General features: G+C 40.0%; 1 long non-coding RNA gene across 1 annotated transcript; it reads left to right on the forward strand.

The window, feature by feature from the left end:
• The first annotated feature begins 215 nt into the window (after positions 1 to 215).
• Positions 216 to 9,560, forward strand: LOC133274778 (uncharacterized). The gene is made up of 3 exons (XR_009745257.1): positions 216 to 833; positions 5,984 to 6,048; positions 9,374 to 9,560. It is a non-coding gene; the product is annotated as an uncharacterized LOC133274778 (long non-coding RNA).
• Positions 9,561 to 9,995: the final 435 nt, after the last annotated feature.

Below are 9,995 nucleotides of genomic sequence, written 5' to 3' on the forward strand. Positions count from 1 at the left end.
AAGGTGCAGAGGCTGATGGTAGAATTGTCTGGTTACTGGAGATATTACTATTCTTTAACATTCAATTTTTGATTAATTTCTTTCAGGCTCAGTCTTGAAAGGCTTAGGTCTTAAAAATTAAACTAAATAAGAAGAGAATGTAGCTGGAGGGATTTGCCACAGGATGGGTTTTGCACATAAGGCACAGCCAGAGGTGCTGGGGGTGGGGAGGGAAAGTGGAGAATTTGTGAATTAAGAGCAGGCAGGCAAACTGTTTATCGTTGCTGTTGTTCTTAAATCTATGGATTCCAAAGGGAGTGGATTATATTTATACAGATGTATAGAAAGAGGCTTTTGCTTGAAACAGCTCCTAATGCAGGTGAAAACCATGTATTGATTACTTAAAGAAAGTTAAAATAAAAGCAATTTTTTCCCCGTTTCCACACATTGCAGCTTTTGGCCTATCCACTCACAGCTAAAAAAGCATTCTTTCCTGATAATCAAGCTTCAGCTGTCTGAATTTCAGGCCGAGCCTCTCATCTTGAGCTTTGCTGAAGAGCTTCTTTAATTAACCATTATACCACAGATGTTATTGATTTTTTTTTTTTTCAAATCTGGTTGAAACATCATTGTGCTGGATCGTCGCCAAGATGAAGGCCTGAATTTTTTGTGCACTGCTTTTACTCCTTCTGCATACCTTATTAGTCTCCATGTCTGTTAAGTGCAACCTGTAGTATTGACTCAGAAAATATAGCATTGATTTTTACCCTTCCAGCCGTGATCTAAGGGCTCCTAATTTGGAACGTGGAAACCAGAGTTCTGCAAGAAGCTGTATTACTGTACACTTCCTACAAGTAAGACCTTTCACTCTCTTTACCTTTTTTCCAGACTTTTGGTGTGGTTTAAAGTTCTCAGAATTGTTTTGTTACAAGAGGAACAGAGCAATGTGTCCAACACATGTCTGCTTACATCTGTGTAAATAAAAATATGTTTATATGTGTTAAAAAATGAATGAGTAAATAAGAAGTCTGATTTGCAAAGATGCTGTTCACCACATTTTCTAATTATTTCATCCAGGTTGCAGCAGCTTATCTTCTCTGCAAACCTGTTTGCTTACCTTTAGCTGCCTAAGTGTAATGTGGAGAGCTAAATTTTGCTGCCCAATGTTTTGGTGGTGTTGTTTTAAAATTGAGTGCATTTTTCTCTTTTAGACTCTTACTGGGATATGTGGGTCACTTGCTAGCATGGTGTAACATCTCTGGTAGAATTAATTCTTGAATTCAAGTAGACAGTTAAATCATGTCTGTATTTTTGGGGGGTGTGGGGGTGTTGTGTGTTATGCTTTAGCTTTTCAGAGAGGCTGAGCCCAAGCCTTGAGTGAATCTCAGCCGTCCTAACAACAGCACATTCCTTTCAAAATACGTCTTGCTCTGATGATGAATTCAAGAACTAAAACAACCACAATAGGTTCTTAAATTCTGATAAGATTTCTCTGAGTTTAGTGATAGGTTATTTAAACATAATTTGGAGCTTTTAAAATACTGTAATGGCATCTCTTGACCTTTCCAAAATCACATGGAGCAAGAGATGGTGAAAAATGTTTATTTACTTTGCATTAGAAGCTAAATCCCTGTTCCTTCTTAGAACCGGTAGTTCTTTTATACTGGGGAACTCACGCATGGCACTTCCATTCTTCAAACAAGAGCTAGACAGTCCTACTTGAACTGCAGAAACAATGACCTGCAGTCTATCCTATGCCTGAGTGATAAACAACAATGCAGACCTCTTGACAAGCTCTGGCATCAAGCGTGGAGTCTTGCAGCTCAACATGTCTGCTGAACAGAAGTTAGAAAAAGAAAAGATCATCTTGTAAACAATTAATTAATGTTTGTCATGAATTATCATTTTTACTTCCTTCTCAAGAGGCTCAAAGGGAATAAAAAGGCATTTTTGCAGGTGGTGGCATTCAAAGTAAGGGCAATCAAATGTTTGAGAGCAGTGGCACAGCACTTTGAGTCTCTAAGGGTGAATGGTGCTAGGATTAGAGCACAGCAGGGGGTTGAGGGTTTCAGGTGTGAAGCTTAATGTTTGTGATCAGCAAAAAAAAGTCTTGAATTTATCTAAACTGCTCTTCTGCTAACAGTACTTCTAGCACATAAATGTTCTGAAAGTGACAAGTGTTCTCATTGCTCTTCTAATGCAAACATGATCTGCATTTGAAAGATGCATCCCTTTTGCCTAAATTAGAATGTGCATCACAAAGAGCGTAAGATGATGACCCAAAAACAGTTCTTTACTCTCTCTCTCTCTCTCCCCCCTTCCCACCTCCTCCCTCTCACACACATACACACACACACTTCAATTCAAGATACAGCCACAAAAATGCAAACTTCCACTCCTTTTTACACAGCCACCAGAGCTGCCACTCTGTCCATTATTCTGCCTGCACCGCAGGTTTGTAATTAGGATGCTTTACCACCGGTGCTTCAGTTCTTATCTAGCATCATTCACACAGAGTTTCGTGTCTTTGCAGCGCTGTGCACGAGTAGCTCAATTTTATTTCGGTCAAGCAGTTTTGAGGGATTTTATGCTGTGCCATCCTAATGCACGCACACTCCTTACCTCCTCCCCCTGCTTATATTGCTGAGCACCGCAGAGAAGATAGCATGATAGGAGTCCTACCAATAAGTTTAAGCTATTCTGAGGAAATTAACGGGTTTAGGATTTGCCTAAGAACATTTTCTATTACTGGGAATGAAAAAAAAAAAAAAAAAGAAAATGTTTTAGTAAATAAGACTGATAAACAGATCGTACAAACTAATTTCTGTCTCTCCTGGGACCACCTATTTTGCCTTTTTGGAAAATGGTTTTTCCTCTAACTTTAAATAAAATCTTTGTGAGCAGTAGGAAGAATCTGTCCCTAAGAGAAAAAAACGTGTTTCAACACAGGTTAGAAATGAAAGCAGCAAGGAAAACAGCTCTAAGATGTATGTACAAATGTATGGAAACCTGCATGGATCCTCTATTTTTGCTTCAGATGTTTTCATGATGCAGTATGCTGTTACAATTTGGCATCCGGAGGGAGCGCGCTGCGTTCTGGAATTTGAAAACTATTGAGGCAGACAGCGCAGGCTGCAGACAGCAACCATAAAGGTAACGATATATATAGGTATATTCCCACATCTTAATTGAACAATCATCAGAACAGGAAGTATTGTCTAATGATTTACTTCAGAGGCCTGAGCTGGCCGTCTAAAACTGGGTGAATAACTTCAGCTTTCAGTTCATAGGCTGGTCTATTTGTAAAATAAGATTTTTAATTGGTATAGAAGCCAATTATCTGGGAATTTTGATATTTGTCATTGCCATAAATTAATAAATTATTTTTACATATATAAATTTATATATATATTTATGATAGAAGAGAAAGAGTGGTGAAGTAAAATAGCTTCATTTTTTTCCAGTCTGTCACATAAAATGATACTAACTGACAGTAATTGATTAGTATATGTTTGCATCAACTAATGTTTGAAGTTCAAGGACTAGATTTCTGTTCACCCTAAGGTCCTTTCACCTTTCTTTGGCAGAGTGTCAGGGACTCCATGATGCAGCACTTTCTCATCAGAAAAATCTCTTATTTGTCAAAACAAATTAGTTTTAATCTGTGCAGCAGAAATACGTGTTTCTAGGCAGTGGTGGCAGGAGAAAGCGTCTCAGCTCTAGTTTAGCCCAGGGCTGTGTTCTTCAGGAGTAACCAATCTCCACCTCAGAGTGCTCACTCCACTTGATATAGGCAAGGGTCTGGATGTGGTGTTTCCAACTCCAGTGAGTCTCTAAACTCCTCTTTCAAGTGCCAATCAGCTGGGCTGGAGGGAGTCTCTCTCAGTCTCCCTAATTTGGAGTTGTTCCTTTTTGGGTCTTTCCTGACCCCCACTCAAGCAGACGGCTGATCTCTAGGATCTATCCGTGTATCCTCGCCCTTCCTCGTTTATTCTTTCTTGTTTCCCTTCTTTTTGCAGAAAGAACTAAATAGGCAAGAAAAGTCTTCCTGAATCCCAGTAAATAATGGGGAAAGGTCTGAGGCCCAGGAAAAGTTTTGTGCCCAGTTTAGTGCAATTCCCACAAAAAGACAAATTTGAATAGAGAACCCATAATTTACATCCCCACTTTAAGGACCATTTTACATTGTCAAAGTGGCTTTAGGGGTCCCAGAAATGACAGGAATCTGGTCCAAATTGTTTCTGCCTGAATTCCTGTCGCTGGCCACTCGTTAGGATGGAGGCAGGAAATAAAAAATATCAGACAGCGCCGTGGGACTGTTTGTTTGTTTGCTTTCCCCCCCTCTCGCACTGCCCCTCCTTGCCCGACATAACTCCCCTCTCCTCTCAGAGGGACCAGTGTTTGGGGGGAACTGAGCTGGGACCTTTTCTCTGTGTCGGTCAGGCCCCGTGTCAAAACACTCCTGACTCCTGGAAGTCATCTCTGCTGAATCCCGAGGCTTGCCAGTGCCAGTCAGCTGCTGTTTGAACTAAGTCCTGACCGCAAAATCAAAAGTGGGTCCAAAGAAAGCTGTAAACAGTGTGCAATGAGCCATTTGAAGGCAGCTGATGCCTCATTTGGGGTGACATGTTGTGGCTGATGAGTGTGGATGATGTGGGGTTTTCGATAAGTGCCTCATCAGTATCCTCATCATGATCGTGTTGCTCAGCCACGGCGTGTGCCCTGACTTGATTGTAATTGCCTGAATCTGCTCCTGCTGCTCAGGAGCGCACAGTAATATGCAATAAAACAGCAAGAAGTGAATGTTAACCATCTGAGTTCTGACATGGCTGCTTGCAGTTCAAGTTTTCCATTAAGGACAAAAAAATCTATATAGACACACAAATATGGATATATAATTGCATGTTTAGAATAATTATTGTTTGTATATGCAATAAACTCATTTTATAAATAATGCATGATGGCCATATACAGATATATAGACAGATATACCTACATACATTTTCTCTCTGACACTTGTATATACCATATACAAATGAATATCACATGCTCATGGTGTGTAGGTAAATAGTAGAGGGATAAAGAGCACCAGGACCATACTTTGATCCAAATTTTTAAAAATATAAGTAGAACGTGTAGTTAAATCTATGCATAGTCTTCATAAATCTTAATAACACGCGTGCATACAGATAAGTAATTGAGTTTTAGATGCAGTTAATCTACTCATGTAAATGTGTGTGTGTGTGTACTTATGCAGGTGGGGGGGGGGGAGGAATGTACACAAGCATATGAGCTTTGTACCGCTAAATTAGTCTTCAGAGAGAACACAATTTATTTTCACAAGTTAGCCAGTTTGGATTAATTCCACAGCATAACTGGCAAGGAAAAAATAGCCCCAAACCCTAAACTTTCTGAACCCTGTGCCTGTGAATCTGACAATACAAAGTACTGAGAACTTGTGCCCAGGGGAAGCTTTTCACATATGAGACTTTTTGTAAGGTGGGAACTGTCATTACCCTGTTGGGGTCCCAATGTAAGAGAGGGGTTCTGAAGTGGTATGTTCATGCCCATTGGTGGTAACAGAAGGAGCAAGTTTATTGACAGCTTGTCAAAAAGTAGAATGTAATTGGAATGGGGGCTATGCTCCTTTTTAATAAACAAGTTGCATGGATAGTGTTCTTGACTTTAAAAATACATTCAGCTTTGGTTACAGGTCAGAAAGGTAATAAACCAAAGAGATTAGGGTTGTATAATCATGATCTGTGGTGTCTCAGAGTCTAACACTACACCCTTGCAGACAACAGCTTTGGGGGGGTTCCTGTATGCAGCTGGTTTTTTGGCATAGTTTGGGGGACATTTAAATCATAAAATTTACACAGGCAAACTCTGTTTGCATTCAGTTAGTTCTTGATGGAATGAGCATGTGGGTTTTCTTCATTTCCACTGTGTTATTTAAGCATTCCAGTAAAAGTGCACCAAAATGTTTCCAAAATATTATTTGCAGCTGCTGTTGCTACTGTGCATCGTCCTGCATGCTCTGTGCCTGCGTAAAGAGGCTACCGCTGTAAGGTATGGTCTTGCTACACAGAAAGATCAGTGTTAAAGTGAAGGCGGAGAAGAGAGAGGTTGTTATTTGCAGACCAAAATCATCAGTGCATAGGATTTTGAAACCCTTTAAAAATAATTCTCTTTCCCCAACTCAAGCAAAATTTGCACTGCCTTGGAAATATCCTTAATATCTTCATTACAGAAAACAAATCTGTGCAGATTAAACACTCTAAGTCTGACCATTTGAGAGGTAAGACAATCATTATAATTATAAATGCTTCTGTTGTCATGTGTGATCAAGTGGATTCGTTGTTGTAGCTTAAATATATTAACTTTAACCCTTTTTAATTACGGATTTAGCACAAAGCTGACGGAGTCCCTCCTAGAATCCCACATTCACCCTGGGCCTCTCTTTATGCTCAAAATATGTAGACAAATAGAGAGGAATTCCAAGGAGGATAGAAAACATGACTGGAAGGATTTGTTTATGAGGAAAGATTAGAAGAATGAAATGGGGAGCTTTAGTTAAATGGGATTAAAAGCAACTAATCCACACAGCATTTGTGGTTTCAGCGGATGAAAACTCATCTTTCCTATTAAACTATGCTTCATTCTCCAAACTTGCATATCAGACATCTGATTACTCCTTTACTTATTTAAAAATAACTTATACTACCAACAATTCTGATTTTTCATCATTTTAAGAAAAGAACCTGCTTTTGTTCAGCAGAGCAAAGTGATAACAAAAGGATGGGTTGTAACTGGCTACAAGCATACAGATTGTTCAGACAAGGAATGGCATTTCTTAACTTGGTAAATATTGATTCTGATTATCAGCAGAGAGAATTTTTTAAAGGGAACGATAACTGGCCAAAACCCCAGATTTTCTTTCATGGCACCTACAGGTAATAGAAGAGTTTTCTAAAAGGAGGGCTAAGGCACAGGCTACCAGTCTGGATTAAGAACTGGGGCAAGGTTTAACATTGAAAACAACCTGACAAGCCTGAGATGCTGGGCTCTCAAATTAAATAATTCTTGCACTTGGTATTTTTTCTTTTTGCTCATTTGTTCTTTTTTTCTTTTCTTTTTTCTTTTTTTTTTTTGTTTGTTTAAGTATCCATTGCCTTCACAGATGTGATTTTTTTTATGATCATTACATACAGATGTGATTTGTTATGATCATTAGAAACTAACTTGAGAAAAATTTCTTTGTGAGTTTTTCCAGGGACTTTCTAGACATTCAGGAAGAGGCAGCATGTGTCCTGAAAAGTTTTTATACTAATTTAAATTAACTCAAAGGGAACAGCTTTATGCAAGCACAAACCAAAATAAATGCATTGATGAATTGGGCCCTACGTCTTGGACCTTTCTGAGACCTAAATAGCAAACCACAGAATCTCAAATACAAGGAAGATGCAGCCTGGTGTGAACTGGCCGATTTGTTTACTTCGCAAGATGAATGTATCTCCACAAGAAAAGTTTTCTTAAGAAATGGAGGATAAACAATTCTTTCAGATTGCAGTTTCTGCTTACAGCTCATGACAAGAAAAATGTTCTTTTCTCCTCAAAGATTTGTGTGGCATTGGGATTCCTTAGCATAAAAGAAATACTCCCTAACAGTAAGATATAAAGGAGAGTAAAACAAAACCAAAACCAATAAAACACAAAACAGAATCAAAGCCTAAGATTCAGCATACATCAATTATAAAAATTACTTTTATAGTCTGTGTTGTGTATAAACAAATGTCTAGATTTTGTTTATCTGTATTGTTTAGAACTCCTATCAAGTCCTGTCGGTGCCAGCTGGGATCAACCAATTCAGTACATTTGGATGTCGCTTCTAATTCCAACCTGGTATTCTTGAGTTTGTAAATGTTAATGCAGCATTTCTTGACAAATGATCAAAGAAATCCTACCAGATCCAAGCTGGGCTGCAAATTTGTCCTTCCCTCCTTCCTGAAACCCTCCAGTCCTACAACACACACGGTATTATCTCAGATTTTAATTTTCTCTGCCCATGCAGTATTCCCAGGAGAGTGGAAGAAACTATTCTATGGGCTAGATATGCTCACCAGGTTGCCATCCTTGAAACAAAATAAATTTTCAGAGATACTGATTTTGTCCAAGCAGGCATACCAATGGCTGAATAAGGTGTTAATTGCCATTAATGGGGGATTTAATGTTAGGTAGGAAGAATGACATCAGATGAAAATATGATTGTCTAATAGTAATGTTAGAAGTCATTCAGTTCTTGCAAGTTGAAGAGGATATTTGTCTCATAAAGAAATCTTTCTTTCTTTAACAAGCTGTCAATTTAGAATTACAGTTAGAATTAAATTCTTGGTTACTCTGAATTGTATCTTTTGCACAGTATGTGTGAAGGTGGCAAGGAAGAAACTTTGTCCATGCTGGACCTTAGGACACTGTGCAGTTTTACTCCTGCTCTGGGATGACTCTCCTAAAGGCAACACATGGGAGGATAATTTGTGACCCATCTCCTCCAAAGGAGTTTCAAGCTCTCCCCTTTACCAGACCATTTTTTTCTCTTCAGAACATAAACTTGCTGCACACCTGAATCTGACTCCTTGCCAGCAGCACGTAAGGCATCTCTCAGAGCACCAGCAGGACTGGGTGGGCTCTTATCCCTTGTTCACTTTCTGTATAAGGGATGCCCAAACCTTATGTCCTTTTTACATCCACTGGCAACATCCAGCTCTCTCTTGGAGCGCTGTTGGTATGGTCCCCAGGTAGGGGGACGGTGCCTGGCCAGGGCCCCCTTGCTCAGAGGAGGGAGCACTGCTCAGGCTGTGCCATTGTGTGCAACACAGGTTAGAGCAGCTGCACTTTGGGTGAACTTTTCTCTTGCTAAATGATGGCTAGGGAAGGGATTCTTCTTGCCTCACCGTGGCAAATGTTCTGCCATCACCCTGAACATGACCCGGATATTTCCATGTTCTCAAGATACCTTCAGTGATAAGGGGTTTTTTAACGTTGCCAATTTGTGGCATTTGTTCTACACAACGTATAACTGCCGAATATTTATGTGATTAACATCTGAATACAAGCATACTTTAGCAGTGCAAGGATGTGATTAGTCTCACCAGAATATGATTTTTTTAATGGATGTGGCTCCTACTTTCCAACAAAGATTTAATAGCTGAGTCCTGCCGGGAAGTCTCCATTTACTGAACTTTTATAGCTTTAAAATTATCCTAGGGTACATTTCCTAGCACACAGCGTGGCACAACACAGAATTTAAATGAAATGCCGTGTTCAGAATGAATGAACAAAGTGTGTAGTGTCAATCACTACCCTCATCCTTCCCTTTTATTTATTTTTTTTTTAGACAAAATCATGTTAATGGCTGGTACTGATAATGGGCATGGATCTCATGCTTGGGAACAGCATTTGTCGTCTTCAGCTTGAAGACCTGGAACAGGAGGCTGAGTCTTCAAGCACACCTTAGTGTAGGTCCTCAGCCTTCTCCACCTCTCTGGACTCTGCTGGCATCTCCAGCATGCAGGGGAAAGGCATGGAAGCAGACCAGCTCCCACAGCTGTTTTTGACCTCCTCAGTCTCAGCACATGCAGGGGAACAGGAGCAGTGGCAATGGCACAGGCCTTTCCCTTTCTTTTCACCACGTGTATCCGCAGTGCCTGCTGAGGTCCAGCTCAGTATGGGCAGCTCTGACCCCTACCAGGTGTCCCAAAGGACCCAGGCTCGCAGTGAACGAGCTCTGCTAAAAGCTCCTGGGCTGCAGGAGCTAGCCATTGGGACTTCCCATGAACTTCTCCCAGGTTGTTTTTTAGCCAAATGTACTTTTTCCCTCTTTGCATCGTTGCCTTCAAGAGCAGAAAGTGGCTCCTGAAGCATCGACCAGCAGGCAGATGCCAATTTGCATGTCAGTGCATTTGCAGGTAAAGAAATATAAATAAACCAAAGAACAATCTCAAATTCCAAGCCCCTGC

This window comes from Pezoporus flaviventris, unplaced genomic scaffold, assembly GCF_033815535.1.
Source record: "Pezoporus flaviventris isolate CSIRO_AGI_PZ_B2104156 unplaced genomic scaffold, CSIRO_AGI_Pfla_v1 ptg000036l, whole genome shotgun sequence".
Taxonomy (NCBI): domain Eukaryota; kingdom Metazoa; phylum Chordata; class Aves; order Psittaciformes; family Psittacidae; genus Pezoporus; species Pezoporus flaviventris.